Source organism: Notechis scutatus, chromosome 2 (genome assembly GCF_049901735.1).
Source record: "Notechis scutatus isolate UNSWTSFEM ecotype Mainland chromosome 2, rNotScu1.2, whole genome shotgun sequence".
NCBI classification, from domain to species: Eukaryota; Metazoa; Chordata; class Lepidosauria; order Squamata; family Elapidae; genus Notechis; species Notechis scutatus.
The window spans coordinates 134,481,486-134,499,483 of record NC_142010.1 but is presented as its reverse complement, the minus strand read 5'-3'; the positions used below and the strand labels follow the sequence as shown (position 1 = coordinate 134,499,483).

Here is a 17,998-nt window from a genome sequence, read left to right as displayed (position 1 = left end):
CGGGCAGAGTAAAGCAACACCATGAGTGACTAATATCTTAGGCTGAAAATAATAACCTGCTGATTGCATCACTTTTGAACATGCAGATGCTTCTTTCATGCTAGTCTCAGGTCACCTTCAGTTCTGAAGCTGGAAACCCAACGGCTAAACGTATCTATGGGCTTGGACCATGATTAGCTGTTCTTCTGCATCTCAAAAGCACAAAAAAGTAATAGCAATACTCCCCTATGGGCTCTAATGTGAGAAACACCTGGGGAAAAGTTTTGTCTGAATTTCAAATCTGGACAGGTAGATTCCTTATACCAATGATTCTGCTTCGCTTCCCTTTCTCCGCATGCAACGAAATTTCATTTTAATGTATGCCGATTAGTGAACATTTAAAGTGACAATAAAGTTATTCTAAGTCCTGACACTGCTTGAGTTTGCTATTAAACACTGCAAAGTTGAAAACCCACCCTACAACTAAATATTACAAAGTATCTTCCCTCCTGATAGAAGAACTTTCTGATCAGCCATCTAGCTAGCCACCCATTTTGTCTCCTGGAATACTCCTTTTCCATTAAGACACTTTCCTGATGCTTTTTCAGCTGCCGCAGTGTATTCTAGCACAATACCTGTTCGGCAATACCTGGGCTAGATTTCTTTTTTTAAATAAATGATGCATTACTTCGTAAACATCAGAGCTTACCAAAACATGCGAATACCTCCTCAATATAAAGCGCTTCTGGTTTTAGTTGTAATCATCTGAGTTGTAATCATCATCTAGATCACTACTGTCCAGTGACACCTTTTTTGCAGGCCACCGTTATGCATTTATTTTAGATTTTTCTTTAAAAAAAAAAGTGAAACAAATGACCCTATGCCTAAGAATGCCTCTGAGTCATACAGACTACAGAAGCATTCTCTGAGTGTAAAAATGGAGGATGGTTGCAGTCTAGTACTCTGTAAAGAAAGAAAGGATAGTAGAGGACATATGGGAAGGAAGTACAGAAGGTATAGAAACTGACCTTAGTGTCAGCCCTTCAAGGTTGACCAGTTTTGAAGACCAAAGTCAAGCATACTAAAACTACTTTTATTACAGTAAGGTGACCAACCATCTTCCTTTAGGGAGGACAGTCCTCCTTTGGTAAGTTCTGTCCTCTCTCGAAAAGTGTCCTCCTACATGTCTTCCTTTTTGATATTTGAAGACTAAGCTGTAAATCTCCGTATTTGATCGATGCCGAGACGATCCATTGTGTGTGAAGTGATGTATTTGTATTCGGCATGACGATTCGTCAAGGCCCGGTACGATGCGGCGAGACGCGATTATGAGACGCATGCGCTCCACACAGGAGAATTGTTTTGAGAGAGTGTGCCGGGCGCAAGAGTGCGCCTCATGCAAGAGTTCACCGCGCACAAGTGGCTTTGTTTTTTTCCTTAATTTATTTGTGTCCTCCTTTTCATTGTAAAAAAGTTGGTCACCTTAATTACAGGGTTACAGTGACAGAATCTTGCAGTCCTGATTGTGTCTCTCCCTTCCCTGCCTTTATCCTAAAGAGATCTTGGGAATCCTTGAGAGGAAGAAAGCCTCTCCATTCCTACTTTGGATTAAGACTTCTCTCATCTGACTGTTGCCTTGACTGTGGCTCTTCCTCAGGGTTATTCTCACGGCCCATTCCACTTCTTCATTACCCAAAATCTGCAGTATTTTGTGAGTGCCCCCCCCCCCCCGACTCCCATGATAACCATTTTATGAGAATGTTTATATTCACACAATTTCAGATGTGTATTTCTGGCCAAAATGGATGGGTTTCCTTGTATTAGATTAAGTGATAAGTAGGATCTTTCATAAAATTATAATGGCAAATCTTATTTCCTAAGCAGAATCAGATTAATTTGTGGGCGTCCATGACAGAAGAACGATAACTTTTTAAACCCTGATGCAAGTCATTGCAGAAAGGAGCTTATTACATTTGTGTCGTGTTGGTGCCCATGTGCAACTCAGGGTGGCCTACCACGCTATAACATCATGTTATATCCATCTCAGTTTAGCTGCCAACTCCAGGGCTGATCACATTTTCCACCTGTTTTTTTCTTACCCAGGAAAGAAAAGGATGTAGTGAATCCAGAGTTTCCACCCTTGTACGCTTCCTACCCTAATTGCCTTCAGGGCGCTGGTGGCAGAGTATTTTAGAGTAGTAATTTTGGACAACATCCCAAAGGACAGCTGCAGGCCCAAAATTCAATTGACCAAAAAATGTATCCCCAATTATCCAAGCAGCTGATTTTTCTTAATTTAATTTAAGTAAGTAAATACAGTACTTGTAACTGGCAACTAAAAAGAGCATTTTTTTCTTCTGCTGCTTCTCTGATATTTATGCCCACAAATCATATGCATACGCTTGTATCACCTAATAAGAAACGAGTTTTGCTTCAGAAATTTATGACTAATGTGCATGTTTGTTAACACTACCTATAAACAATTAACATTCAATGAATTAAGAATGGCTTCATTAGGGATCTGCCACCAATCACGTTTTATTAATCTCTTCAAGAGATTTGAAATTTTTTGGTTTGTGCATTGAAGCACAATTAGCCAACCATAATCTTAGCTAGCCTGCTGTATGGACTCAGTCCATGTGCAATTAATGGACCACTGTATTATTTGGGCTACTTGAATAAACCATGGTATAACCATAATATTCCCATATTATGACATTTCCCCTTAATCCTCACATGTTAATCTAAAAATAGCTTATGATCGCTCCTTGGCAGGTCCACAAGCCGGAACCAGTAGCAGAAATTTTGAGTAGTTCGGAGAACCGGCAAATATTACCTCTGAAATGGCCCCACCCCCATCTATTCTCGGCCTCCCGAGTCCCAGCTGATCGGCTGGGTCTTCTTTTGTTGCCCTGCACAGGAGAACGGAGCTGGAAAGCAGGTTAGTGGGCTGGGGAGGGAATGGGGATTTTTCAGTAACTTTCCCCTGCCACGCCCACCAAGCCACGCCCACAGAACTGGTAGTAAACATTTTTTAATCCCACCAGGCTCACTGTGATGGTAGGAAATAAATGGCAGCTTAGCCAGCCCGCCATGTTTCCAATGCATTTTGAGGAGTGTCTGGTTATTTGAGGGAAAAGAAAAGATATGTAAGTAATTGCTATAAAGGGGCCATCAAATCAGCATTCGTCTGTCACATGGCTCTGTTCAGGAGTTCCATTTCCTGAATAGGATGGTTAGGGAAATAAAATGGTGGGAGACTAGATACCCCTTTCCCCATATGCCATGGTTTTATTTCTTGGAGAAATTGGGATGGGGGGTGGGGGGAAGAGGATGAGAAGATAGAAATGCAATAAAATACTGAAGAACTAAAAGCCTCTTGCCAGCCCTTTTGGTGAAAAGGATAGGAGGCCAGCAATCTTGATGGCAGGTGCTTTCCCCACCAGCGGTCGCCATGGTTGCCTGTTGCTGGGGTGGCAGGAAAGGAACTGCATTCTAACCAATGCTTGGAGGCCGTCATCAGGAGCGCGAGGCGGAAGGTTGTAGGAGAGGGAGGAGAATATCCCTCAGCCTCCTCTGCACATACAGGTAGTCCTCGACTTACAACCACAACAGGGGTCAGAATTATAGCAATAATTGGTTGCTGTCGTTAAGCAAGGCACCCGTGCAATGTAGAGTTTGGGGTGCCTCAGTGAACAGGGAAGGCCCTGGGTTCAGAGGTGGGTATTCAGCAGGTTCTGACCAGTTCTGGAGAACCAGTAGCAGAAATTTTGAGTAGTTTGGAGAACCGGCAAATACCACCTCCTTCCCCTGCCACGCCCATCAAGCCACGCCCCCAGAACCGGTAGTAAAATTTTTTGAATCCCACCATTGCTTGGGTTGCTGAACAAATGGTCATAAGTCAAGGACCATTTCCTTCAAAGACAGAAAATAACTTACTGGCGCCCCCCCGACCTACCACGAAGCAGCCCCTGACACACTAAAGGCAGCCTGAAGCTTTATGGGTGGTGGGGAGTATTTATTTAGTTATTTAGTCCGTTATTTATTGTGAAATTTATTTGCTGTCCATCTTTGTGAAATGACTCTGGGAACTGGTCCTCTGAGAAGAAAAGGAGGAAATGGGCAAACTTGCCCATGCATCCTTCTCCTTTCTCTAGTCCAGAGGTGGGATTCAGCAGGTTCTGACCAGTTCTGGAGAACTGGTAGAGGAAATTGTGAATAGTTCGGAGAACCGGCAAATCCCACCTCTGACTGGCCCCGCCCCCATCTATTCTCTGCCTCCTGAGTCCCAGCTGATTGGCTGGGTCTTCTTTGGTTGCCCTGCACAGGAGAACAGAGCTGGAAAGCAGGTTAGTGGGCTGGGGAGGGAATGGGGATTTTACAGTATCCTTCCCCTGCCACACCCATCAAGCCACACCCACCAAGCAATGCCATGCCCACCAAGCCACGCCCAAAGAACCAGTAGCAAAAAAAATAAATGAATCCCACCACTGTTCTAATCTACTGTGTGGACAGACAACTGTAAGCGTCTGTAGAGACTGCACTAAAACAGCATGCTTCTCTGTGCATTTTTCTGGTCATGTGTCCCACCCTGCCCACCCCCCCACCCCCCCAAGCAAAACCAAAACTTGAACTCTTGTCAGGAAAAAAAAGACTGATCACACTTTCAAGCCGCCTTTTTGCCTTACGCTCTTGAACTTTCCTTCCAAAGCGTGCGGATGTCACAAGGCAGAAACGGGGTGGAGGTTGGCAGCAGAATATTCACTCAGCTGAAGCCCAGGCGGAAGGGCAAAAGAGCAGCCAATAGGAAAACAGATCACGACAATCTCTGGAGAGTTTAGGAGATGGAACAATATGGGATGGATGCTTCTGCTATTGGGTGGATTAATAACATGAGGCACTTTTTCTCAGCCCAACCTACCTCAATAATGGGGAAAATAGGAGGGAGGAGGAGGTACATTCGCTGTCTTGCTTAGAAATAATGGCAGGATAAAAATCAAATAAATAAATAATCCAGGATAATTTCATTCTATAGTGCAGAGGTTGCCAACCTTTTGGACCTCAGGGACCACCAAACTCATAATTTTAAATCCTGAAGACCAGAGACCTTGGGAAAATCCCCCAAAAAGTCTGCAGGAAAATTCCCCACCCCGTTTTCCTATCGATCAATCATTCTTTATTTGGGATCACAGGATACTGTCTCCAGCTCCGTTCTCAGGGGGAGAGAGAGAGAGAGAGAGAGAGAGAGAGAGACTTTTGGCTTCATGCAAGGAAAGCAGCAGAAGTCTTTCTTTCTCTCCCCCAAACTCCGTCAGAAATGAGTCTTTGTGAGGCTTGTTGCGCCGGTGCAGCCTCTTGGAGCAGGATGCCTTTCAGGGTCCCAAAGACTCATTTCTGGTGGGAGTTTGGGGGAGAGAACGAAAGACTTTTGCTGCTTTCCTTGCGTGCAGCCAAAAGCAGAAGAAGAAAGAAGCAGCCCGGTGGCCAGGCAAGGTGCGTGGGGCGAGTGGGGCAAGTTCCCCTCCTCCACCCTTTCCCCCTTCCCCTCACTATCTCGTGTACTTCGCAATGCAAGCAATGTAAGGCTTGTGTTCCCACGGGCCATGTGGGCGGCGCAGCTCTGTTTTCCCGCGCAGCCTGGATTAATTGCTTTGGGAGGTGCTTTGGGGGGGGAGGGTGACATTTCTCTGCAGACCACCAAAATTTTCTTGTGGACCACCAGTGGTCCCCAGGCCACTGATTGGCAACCACTGCTTTAGTGTAAGAAAAAGGTAATGATGCAAAGCACAATGTTTGTACGTTGAAATGTCTTTGAATATCAGTAGCTTGGGTTGATAGTTATGTTGTTGGTTTGAACTCCGAGCTTGGCGATTTGGTTGTAAGTGTTTCGTCCCTCCCTTTGAGAAGACATCTTCAGTGTGCTTTGGATTGTGCTTGTCTGGGGGAGCACTGGGCTTTAAAATACCTTTCTGAGTCCTGCTCTGATTTCGGGTTTTGTGATTGGCTGGCTGTAGTTGCCAAGTCATAGTCCTTGGTTTTAAGTACCGTCTGTGTGGTGTAAATTAGTGCTGGTGTTGTTGTTCGGATGTCTTCTGACAATATCGTGGTCTGGTTTTGGGTTGATTTGATTGGCTGCGTGTGATGTGGTCTGATTTCGTGTGATCAGACTAGGAGTCAGAAAGGTGTTTAAAGCCCAGTGCCTCCCCAGACAAGAATAATCCAAAGTGCACTGAATTTTTTCCTTTTACAAGATATAAATATAAAAGTATTGGTGAATACATGAAATGGGTAAGAAAAAAAAAAAAGAAAAAGAGAAACAAAGGACAGGGGGGAGCCCCTACAGGTTAGGAAGGGTGGTCATGTGGGGAGGAGGGTTTTGGTTTAGTTTTTGGGTTTGGGAAGAAACTACAAGTCGGAGACAGCTGACCACTCTGCTTATAAGTTGTGCTTCTTTGTTTGTTCTTCTTGGTGTTGGTGAAGCTGAAGTTTCTTGACAGGTAGGCTTGTGGTTTTTTCCATGCTTAGTCGCAAAGGATCAAGGTTTCAAGTTCTAGATTTCAAGTTGGTGGCGATGTCTCCTTGAATGGGGATTGCAGCAAATGTTGAATGGGCTTGAATGGGGATTGCAACCAAATCGCCAAGCCCGGAGCTCAAACCAACAACGTAACAGTGCTTGCTTGCTTACTTTCTCTCTATGACAGAGGTCAATGCATTAGTCTAAATCTAAGAGGCTGTGCCTGCTTCCTTGGGCGGAGGGTCCAGAATCCCTCCATGGAAAAACCACTGGGAATATTATTTCTTTATCCATGGGACTTCCAGAGTTTTGACAGTCAACATGCTCATCGGATGGATTGTCCAATGCAGAGAACAGCTTGGCGGTACTGTGAGACTTCTCAACCTCCAGAGATTGATTGATGGATCAATTGATGATAAATACCACCTCTGGTTGGCCCCGCCCCCATCTATTCACTGCCTCCCTTTGTTGCCCTGCAAAGGAGAACAGAGCTGGAAAGCAGGTTATTGGGGTGGGGAGGGAATGGAGATTTTGCAGTATATCCTTCCCCTGCCATGCCCACCAAACCACGCCCACCAACCCACACCCTACCACACTCACCAAGCCACACTACGCCCACCAAGCCACACCCACAGAACTGGTAGTAAAAAATTTTGAATACCACCACTGGTGGTGACCAAAACCGGATGCAGTATTCCAGGTGTGGTCTTACTAAGGCTTTGTAAAGTGGTACTAATACTTCGCATGTTTTTGATTCTATGGTTCTGTGTATGCAACTAGTGATCATATAAGCTTTTTTGGGCTCATATTTAACTGATTGTCCATTAGGACTCCAATGTCCCTTTCACAGTTACTGTTTGTGAGCCAGGTTTTGCCATCCCTGTCTTAATGTTCCCTTTTATTTGTATCTATTTTCTGTATTAATAATCATGTTTATGCTCATATATATTGTCAAATGCATGCTTGACTAAATAAACAAATAAATAAACAAACAAACAAACAAACAAATAAATAAATAATAAAAATAAAAAGCTGTACTTTTACCTTTGGTTTTTCCTTCCTATCAGAGTTCACAAATGCAGTTTGTCTTGGAAGAAGATCAGTATGTGGGAAAGCTGTGGATGAATATACTGCACTGGTGAGGCCACACTTGGAATACTATGTTCAGTTTTGGTACAAAACTACAATACAGAAAAGATGCTGATGCCCTAAGGAATAGTGCAGAGAAGAGCAACAAATATGACTAGGGGACCGGAGACTAAAATAAACAATGCACAATTACAGGAACTGAGTATGTTTAGTGTGGCAAGGGGAAGGACTAGGGATGACATGATATTTAAGGGACTGTTATACAAAAGAGGGGATTGACCTATTCTCGAACACATGGAAGATCATTTTTATTTTAAATATGGTTTTACATTCTGTAAGCCGCCTCGAGACACCATGGGCGAATAGGCAGCAATATACAATAAGCAAACAAACAAACGAATAAACAAACAAATAAATAAATAGAGATCCAACCCAGAGCTCAGGAGAAATTTCCTAACAAGAACAATCGTTCAGTGGAACAGCTTGCTTCTGGAAGTTGTGGGTACTCCATCCCTAGAGTTTTTCAAGAAAAAAAATTGGACAACCGTTTGTCTGGGGTGGTATAAGGCAAGGGCCCTCAAACTGGGCAAGCTTAAGACTTGTGGACTTCAACTCCCAGAATTCCTCAGCTAACATGACTGGAGGAGGAATTCTGGGAGTTGAAGTCCACAAGTCTTAAAGCTGTCAAGTTTGAAGACCCCTGGTATAAGGACTCCTATCTTGGACAGGAGGTAGAAAGCCATGAAGTTCCTTTCCAGCCCTATGATTCTATGATTTTATGAACCACAGCAATGCAGAAAACACATCTTCTATTGCATTTGGATCCTTATTGCCTGTGGCAAATTATTATCAGCCAATGCGAATGACACTGAATATTAATCCCCACAATTAATGCTATTGTGTGCCATTGCAAGTGGACACCTTAAGACACCCTATTTTCTGTTTCCAAGAATGGATGGCTATATGTTCTTCAAGTGTTAATTTTATGTCTTATACTACAGTGTTTATGTTTAATAGGTTTGTAACCACTGTGGTGCTATGATAAATCATAGTACAGTTGTTCTGTCTAAGCCCCTTGTGCTATTCTGCATGTCAATCTAGACTTCTGAGTCTACCTTCTCATAATATTTGCCATGCCTAATATCCATTATCCCACTCATTTTAATTAGTGTACCAATCCACATTTTAAAAATAGATGAGAATATTTGTAGCTCAGAGTTGAACTGTGGAGACCTTGATGCTCCCTGAGATTGGTTGTTTTCTTGCAGATGTTTTATTACCTAGCTACAGGTAATGTCATCAGTATATTTATACTTTAAGCCTTTGAGTCAGTTTTGACCTCAGGTGGCTGTGTGGATGAGTCCATGCCATTCTATTGGCAACATTTTCATAGTGGTTTTGTCTCTGCTTTCTTCCTAGGACTGACAGAGAGGAGCTGGTCCAGGATCATCCAGCTGACCTTGTGCCCAAATTGGGACTAGAACTGATGGCCTCCCAGATTCTAACCCGGGGCCTTAACCACTACCCCACACTGGCTTTCCCATTCCATGTTACCTAAATTCTACAGTTTAGGCACTTGACTCAAGGAGATCCCAAATTTCCTTGCAGCTGGCTGGGGAATTCTGGGAGTTGAAGTCCACAAGTCTTATGGTTGCCAAGGTTGAGAGACACCGACCTACAAGAGTATCTGAAATCTGCAACCTCTTTCCGGCTCTTTCTCAGAAGTGCCTACAAGATCTGAGCTGAAAACATGTCCATTTGCTTTTATACAATAATGTGAGATGCTGCCTCTAAATTATCCTTGCTGTGAACATTTACTTTAGACTGTAAGAGATACTGGAAACGGTATCAAGTCAAACTGCATCATACAAGGAGATGAGATATATTCTCCTCTAAGATGAAGTAGATAGGTAAAAAACCCCATGGACCCTATTTGCTAGGTTTTTGATAGGCTTTGGTCCAGACTCAACAGCTGCTGCTGAAAAAGCCCAAGGTCTTTGTAAGGAGAATGCATTCATTTAAAACCCAGCTCCCCTTGAAGCGAAGGAGCCAACTAAGGCTCCTCACCAAGGTTACTTAGCAATGTCATCCTTGCTTGATGATAAATTTAGCCTTGACTTGCTTATAAATTAAAACAAGCTGCAGCTGTAGGAAGTCTTAGAGGCCTGCTTCTCCAGAGTATAAGATGACTTTCGTGTATGGCCTAATGAAAATGGTTTCTCCCTGTTGGGTTTTTACCAACACCCAAATGGCTGGAATTAAAAGCCCAAGACTGGGAGACTGAAGCGCCGTCATTTGATAGGAGGTTGATTAAATCCTGACCTACAGACAGTGGCGGATTAAGGCTGCCCTAAGCACTGACAAATCTTGGTGCCCCATTCCTTTGTACATACTGTACAAACGAAGCCATATTCTCAACTATGTGGTGCCCCCTTTGGGCCTGGTGCCCTAAGCATGTGCTTAGTATGGTTAATGGTCAATACACCACTGCCTACAGAATAGCTCAGATCAAAGAAAACAAAGAAGGATGTTTATCTGAGGATGTTAAACATGTGCAGATAGGCTACCCCATTGTCATCTGTGAACAGAGAATGCTATGGTTTTCTTCCCGTTTTGGCTTGCCAAAAGGGAGCTACTTTGGTTTGCCAGCCACATGATTATTAAGCCTCACTCCACTCCTGCCTCCCAGATTTCTATTTAGTTCTACAATGTCTGTCTGTCTGTCTAACTGCCTGACTGTCTTAATGTTTCTCAGCCTTGAGAGCTTTAAAACATGTGGACTTCAATCCCAGAATTCCTCAGTCAATGAGCCAAGGAGAGAAGCTGGATTTGCTTAATGACAGCATGGTCTGCTTAACAACTGCAATGATTCACTTAACAAAAGGGGCACAAAAAAGTTGTAAAATTGGGAGTGACTCACTTTATACCCACCTGATAGCAATTCTGGTCCCAATTGTGATAGCAAAAGGAGCATTGCTGGTATAATTGTGAACATTTAAGTTCCTGCGAAGCCTTGCCTTTGCCTCCTCTGCAGCTTCTCTAAGGTAAGTTTCAAAGGTGTGGGAACATATGCTTTACCAGTGTATTTTTAACCAAAAGAGCAACCATCTGTGCGGCTTGTCACTCAATAGATTCACGGCTACTGCACAGTATATAAGGAAATGGCATGCGGCCAGGGAGTGGTGAGTGTTGAACAATGGGTTAATATTATGGTGATGAATGGCTTTCCAATGGATGCCAGATAGGAAGATTGAGAAGGTAGGTTTTAAAGACATTTATTTATTTAGAAACAAAGAAACATACATGCTGCATCTCATAACATCAAATACTCTAGTTCGATTTCTGAAATGGATAGTGATAGCAACAACTTTACTACCACAGTAGGCAGAGGGGATACAGAAGAAGTGCACAGTTTCAGTCACGAATATGAAAACTCGAGTCCTTCTTCACTGCCACTGCCTCCTCCTCTTCTTCCTTCTTTTCTGTAGCACTGAACAAGAGATTGATTGATTGATTGATAAGTGCAACAACCAGTGAATATGATAAAATACAATCCAAATTATAGCAGACCTAGTAAAATTTTTAAAAAAATAGCATAATGAATAAGTCCTTCTTCCACCATCTCCTCCTTCCCTTTGTCCTTCTCATCTTCTTCCTGTTCTTTAGCACTGAACAATCGTAGTTTAAAGAATAAGTTCACTATTAAAGTTAAAGTTGGATGTAATTCTGTATACGTACCAACCCAGCTTCTTTAATATTGCATATGTCAGTATCTGTAGAATTGAGGGTGTTCAGAACTTGGCAAACTTTACTGATTTAGAAAGAAAAGAAAAGTCTCAGCAAATTAAAGGAAACAAGAAAAGATTTTCAGACAATATCCTGTGTGGAAGCAATCCAATACATTTGATGTTCTTAGCACACTTTACTTAGCTGAAAAGGGATCCTTGCTTCTCTACATTGTAAGAAAGTGTAGCTCTTTGTGTATAGCACTTCGGTGATTCTTGCCATGTTATTTCAATACCTAACCACCAGAAGAGCCTGCCAGATCTCAGTCTCATGCCCTCCTCTCTATAAAAGAGATGAAATTGGCAAGGGGCAAATCAGAGCCAGGTGTATTCAGAAATGTGCAATACTGGGTGTGCTGCCAAGCTGTCATAAGTGCAGTTTGACACATCTTGGCACCAAGATTTCTAACTGAATTTTGCCAGCCCCAAAGTTTTATCTAGCTTACCGCTGGGAAAATTAAAGCAATACGAGAGCCACTTTGGCACTAGGCAAATGCATCAGGCAGCACCATCAACAACAGGCAGCATCACAACTCAAAGTGAAAAGGTTACTCAGTTGTGGGCATACAACATCCTTGTTTGGGGTGAAGAACTGGGAGTAGCAAAAGCCAGGCAATGCAGATCATGGTCTAATTCCATATGGGTTTCTCACAGCCAGCCAAAAACACACCAGAGGAATAAAACAATCTAGACATCAAAGTCAAGTCAGTCCTAGGCAAGATTTCAAAAGACAAGGACAAGGAAGCAAAAGTTGTGATCTTGCCACTGAAAGGTGGCATGGCAAGGTAGCTGAAGCGCAAGGCGCAGGTGAGACAGACACAGAGGTGCCTGCAAGCAGGAAATGCTGCTCCCAACATGGAGCTTGCTTCTGAACAGAAAGCTTTCTATTGGAAGCACTGACTATGCCACTGGCATTCAGATGGTGCTCTTCAGGTTTGATTTGACTGCCAAGCCCCCCCACATGGACTTGAAAAGCCATTCAGAGTACAGGCAGTCCTCAACTTATAACAGTTTATTTAGAATAGAATAGAATAGAATAGAATAGAATAGAATAGAATAGAATAGAATAGAATGGAATGGAATGGAATGGAATGGAATGGAATGGAATGGAATGGAATGGAATGGAATCATTATTGGCCAAGTGTGATTGGACACAAAAGGAATTTGTCTTGGTGCAAATGCTCTCAGTGTACATAAAGAAAAGATACATTCATCAAGAGTCAAAAATCATAAGGTTCAACACTTAATAATAGTCATAGGGTACAGTCAGCAATCAAATCATACTAGGAAACAGTCAATATAAATCGTAAGGATACAAGCGACAAAGTTACAGTCATACAATCACAAGTGGGAGGAGGGGATCAGCTATACGGAGTGATGGGAAAATTAACTGTAATAGTAGTGCAGACTTTGTAAATAGTTGGACAGTGTTGAGGGAATTATTTGTTTAGCAGAGTAATGGCTTTCGGGAAAAAACTGTTCTTGTGTCTGGTTGTTCTGGTGTGCAGTGCTCTATAGCATCGTTTTGAGGGTAGGAGTTGAAACAGTTTATGTGATGGGTCTGTAAATATTTTCACAGCCCTCTTTTTGACTTGTAGGTCCTTGATGGAAGGAAGGTTGGTAGTAAATTTATTGACCATTTGAAGTTACAACGGCACTGGAAAATGTGAATGATGACCGTCTTTCACATTTATGACCACTGTGGCATCCCCACGGCCATGTGATCACAATTCAGACGGTTGGCAACAGACTCATATTTTTGCAGTGTCCCAAAGTCCCTTTCGCGACTTTCTGACAGGTGAAGTCAATGGGGAAGCCAGAGTCACTTAACAACCATGCTGCTAACAACGATGGCAAGGAAGGTTGTAAAATGAAGCAAAATTCACTTAACCAATGTCTCACTTAGCAGCAGACATGCTGGGCTCAATTGTGGTCGCAGGTCAAGGACCACTTGTATATCTTTATTCCCACGTGTCTGGGTTGCTACGTAGACCCGTTTAGATCAGGTTCCTGGCAAAGGTTAATGGGGACAAAAGGGAGCCCAGATTCATCTGGTGAAGAGGGATTGGAAGGGTCTCTTGAACTGGACCACTCCCCATCTATACAACGACACCATCTTTCCTAAGATGAATGTATTTTATTTTTTCTTTATGGACTCTGAGAGCTTATGCACCAAAGACAAATTCCTTGTGTGTCCAATCACACTTGGCCAATAAAAAGCACAACAAAGAATGTTCTTTCTGCGTCAAATCAGAAAGCTCAAACTGCCCAAAGAGCTGCTGATCCAGTTCTACAGAGGAATTATTGAGTCCGTCACCTGCACCTCTCTAACTGTCTGGTTTGGTTCTGCAACCCAACAGGACAGATACAGATTTCAGAGGATAATTAGGACTGCAGAAAAAACAATTACTACCCACCTGCCTTCAATTGAGGACCTGTATACTGCACGAGTCAAAAAGAGGGCTGTGAAAATATTTACAGACCCCTCAAATCCCGGACATAAACTGTTTCAATTCCTTCCCTTAAAATGATGCTATAGAGCACTGCACACCAGAACAACTAGACACAAGAACAGTTTTCCCCCGAAAGCCATCACTCTGCTAAACAAATAATTCCCTCAACACTGTTCAACTATTTACACAGTTTGCACTACTATTACTGTTAATTTTCTCATCACTCCTTATCACCCATCCCCTCCCACTTGTGACTGTATGACTGTAACTTGTATCCTTACGATTTATATTGACTGTTTCCTAGTATAATTTGATTGCTTATTGTACCCTATGACCATTATTAAGTGTTGTACCTTTATGATTCTTGATTCTTAACGAATGTACCTTTTTTATATATATACTGAGAGTATTTGCACCAAGACAAATTCCTTGTGTGTCCAATCATACTTGGCCAGTAAAGAATTCTAATTTCTAATTTCTAAAGAATTCCATTCCATTCCATTCTATTTGCTTATCCTCTCCTCTCCACCCAATGAGAACGTCACCACCTGGATAAACAGTGATCCTTCTCCCGTAGCGTCTTTTCCACTTAGAAATCTCCCCCTGGCTGGCAAGTGGCAATTTATAATGGTGGCTAGGCTTGGTTTGTGAGCCATAAGTATAATCCATAAAGATGTAAGCTCATAAGAAGATCACAAACCAGGTATAAGTGATACAACACAATTGGCCAGAGTCATGTTGACAGTGAGATGGGTGGCTTATAACTGGTCAATCAATAAAAATAAATAAGCACATGAAGTGATCGCTCTATTATGATAATAAATAAATAAAAAATGCTGCTGATTGTGAGGTTTTGCTTGATAAATGTTTAAGATTCTAAAAGATTCATCCTCATTTCTTGTATTTGCATTGTCAATTCCTAAATGGATATCATTCAATAAAAGGAACATTTGGAGCAGCTGGTTTCCTTCCATACTCTAGCCAGAAAGCCTTACTCCTAATTTCTTTCACTTTGTCTATGTTCTCTGATACAACAAGGAAGACAAATGCCCAGGTTTAATGGAAGCAGCCAATGTAATTAAGGATAGGACTCCTGCCATTTTCGTGATTTAACATGCATCGTTTCAGCATTTTCTCTCTACAACATAGCAACAGAAAGCTCAGGATGCCAGCATTTGCCCTTATAAATGCAACAAGGAAAGCTGCTCTTCTTGAATTTCAGAAAGACTTAAAAAAATAGTCAGAGGACTCTGAACAAATGAAGATGCTTGGGAATTCTCAGTACAGGATTAAGATTTGTCTTTTCTATGGACAATAGTATTATCGCCTTTGGCCTGCAAAATATTGGATAACTATTAGAGGGTGACCAAGAATTATGGATGCCATCTTGAGATTTTCTGCATTTTTTTCAGCCATAGTCCAACTCTGTTCCCTTCCTAATATTTGTCACATTGTCTCCTCAGAATGCCCATGATGGCAGAGATCAAAGGGAAGAGTTGGGTTAGGAAGAACAAATGCAATATCTTGGGTGGGAAGGGTGGGGCAGAGTAGAGTAGAGTAGAGTACAGTAGAGTAGGGTAGGGTAGACTAGACTAGACTTGACTAGAATTTGAATGGAATGGAATGGAATGGAATAGAATAGAATAGAACAGAACAGAATAGAAACAGGAATAGAATAGGAATAGAATAGGAATAGAATAATAGAAATATAATGCCAGAGCAGGGGGACCCAGCTCATTCAAGTCCTATGTCTCAGAAGACTTTACCAGTTATTTCCTGAGGATATCTATGGAGATTCTCAATCACCCAGGTCATGGTTGTCCCAAAGGTTCTGTTCAAAAGGCAAAGAAAGTCCAGTTGCCTTTCGAACCGCAGCTTTGGGTTAATTTCTGATGGTATCAACTGGTTCTATATTGAAGTGAGCTTGCATAATAATGCCTTACCTAACTGTATTAATAGCAATTGAGTCGCAAATACTGTACGAGTATAAATCAAGAGAGTTCCTACAAAGAGCCAGAGATAAGTTGGATGAGCTGATTTCCACAGCATACTAAGTCAGGCATTATGTTAATTGTGGTTAATTAGCCAGCAAATGCTCCCGCATAGCAAACCACAAACAGGTACACTTTTGTACCACTTCCTTTTCACCCAGAGATCAATATCTGCACCTAGTCAACCAGCACTTCCTGGGTTTTTAAACATTGAAACAAAACTGAACATTTGGTGTACAAGTTACACTGCAAAGAAAGGAGGATGGCTGAGCCACTCCTGATCCAATTCCATCACCTATACAAACCAGGACCAGCTAATGTTACAGCCCAATTACCTTGCTAATTCTTCTGCCTCAATACTGACCTTATTTTGTAGCCCTGCTATCACTGTCTAAGTATTGAGGCAGAAGGCAGAGTTAACTCCTTTCAAAGCTTGGACTGCATGTAAAATCAGTTTAGCTGAAAAAAAACTTACTACAACCATAAGTGCAAATGATGGTTAATCTGCTTCTCCTCATAGCTTAAAGAATTGGCAAGGTCCACAGATGACATTTATATATATATAAAATTTATATATATATATTATTTATATATATATGATTTAAATCTCCTTCCAATCAACCTCATTGAATGGTCTCTAGTCCTAGTATTTTGAGTTCATGTTCTCCATCCATGCCTTAAACATGGCCCATCGCAGTCTTGTTTTTTCCAAGCTACAAAATATTAAACATTTTGGTATTTCTTTTTTCTAGCTTTATTGTATCCTTTTATAAGTGTGCCTTCCAGAACAGCATACAATAATCTAATGCAACCTTGTATATGTGCACTGTAAGGTTGTTCATTATTATTTTTCATTTTTTCTTAATCACTGTAGTATATAGGAGCTGCCTTTTCCAAAGCTGCTGCACTCTGAGTCAATGCCAAGTTATCCACTATGATCCCCCCACCACACAAGGTCTTTTTCTTAATTATTTACAAACAGTCCTGGCCTCATCAGAATATACGAGAAGATAGAAAGCAACCAACTCAATGTAATCTACAACTGTCCAATGCAGAATTACAATTAAAAGCAGATACAGATAGTCCTTGACTTATCACCACAACTGAGCCCAACATTTCTACTGCTAGACAGTTGTTAAATGAGTTTTGTCCCATTTTGTGACCTTTCCTGCTGCTGCAGTTGTTAAGTTAGTAACAGGATTGTTAAGTGAATCTGGCTTCCCCACTGATTTTGTTTGTTAGAAGACCCCGAAAGATAATACATAGCAGTTGCCAAGCATCTGAATTTTGATCACATGATCATGAGGATGCTGCACTGCTCATAAGTGTGAAAAGTGGTCATAAATCACTTTTTTCAGTGTTGTAACTTTGAATGGCCACTAAATGAATGGTTGCAAGTTAAGGACTACCTATACAAATCAAGTTGGAGAAAAGAACGTATAAAACAGCTTCAAAGCAATCAAATCTGAGCTGTTGTCTAGAGAGAAAATCCTAATATGTGAACTTTTCTGACTTGATGAAATAACCTTGTTTTCATCAGTAGGGCTGAGGACAATCATATGGGGAGTGGGATGCCATTCCAGATGAGAGTGGCAGCAATTAGAAAGTTTTGATTTTTAGAAATGTGTTTAAAGAAAAGTTTAGCATTTTAAAAAGGGTATGTGTGTGTGGGGTGAAGCAGGAGTCGGATTCAAATTTTTTAACAACCGGTTCTGTGGGCGTGACTTAGTTGATGGGCATGGCTTGGTGGTCATGTGACTGGCTGGGCATAGCCAACTCAATATCACTCACATTGAGGCACACATCTTCTCACCTGGCCTCTCATGACTGTGGGGATGCTGCAACAGTCAAAAGTGTGAACAAAGGCCATAAGTCACTTTTTCCAGTGCCATTGTAACTTTGAATGGTCACTCCACACAAGCAAAGTACCAGCAAAGGAGGAAAAGAAACTCCAGAGAAGTTCCAGAGACAGGAAGTCTAGTCCTGCCAAGAATGTAATAAGAGTTAATGGAGAGGCAGTTTCTGTAAGCAACACCAGAATGTTTCCTTCCTGCCTTCCTTACAGGATTAGGCCAGTAATTTCTTCTAACAACCGGTTCTCCAAACTGCTTAGAATGTTAACAACTGGTTCTAGAGAATAGGTGCGAACTGGTAGAATCCCACCCCTGGGGGAAAGAGTATTTTTTC

General features: G+C 41.9%; 1 long non-coding RNA gene across 1 annotated transcript in view; it reads left to right on the top strand.

Moving 5' to 3' along the window:
* Positions 1-2,966: 2,966 nt before the first annotated feature.
* The window catches only part of LOC148132257 (uncharacterized), a 308,260-nt gene continuing 293,228 nt past the window's right edge, over positions 2,967-17,998 (top strand). Inside the window, exon 1 of the long non-coding RNA XR_015747777.1 lies at positions 2,967-3,002. This is a non-coding gene — a long non-coding RNA (uncharacterized LOC148132257). The remainder of the gene's footprint in view (positions 3,003-17,998) is intronic.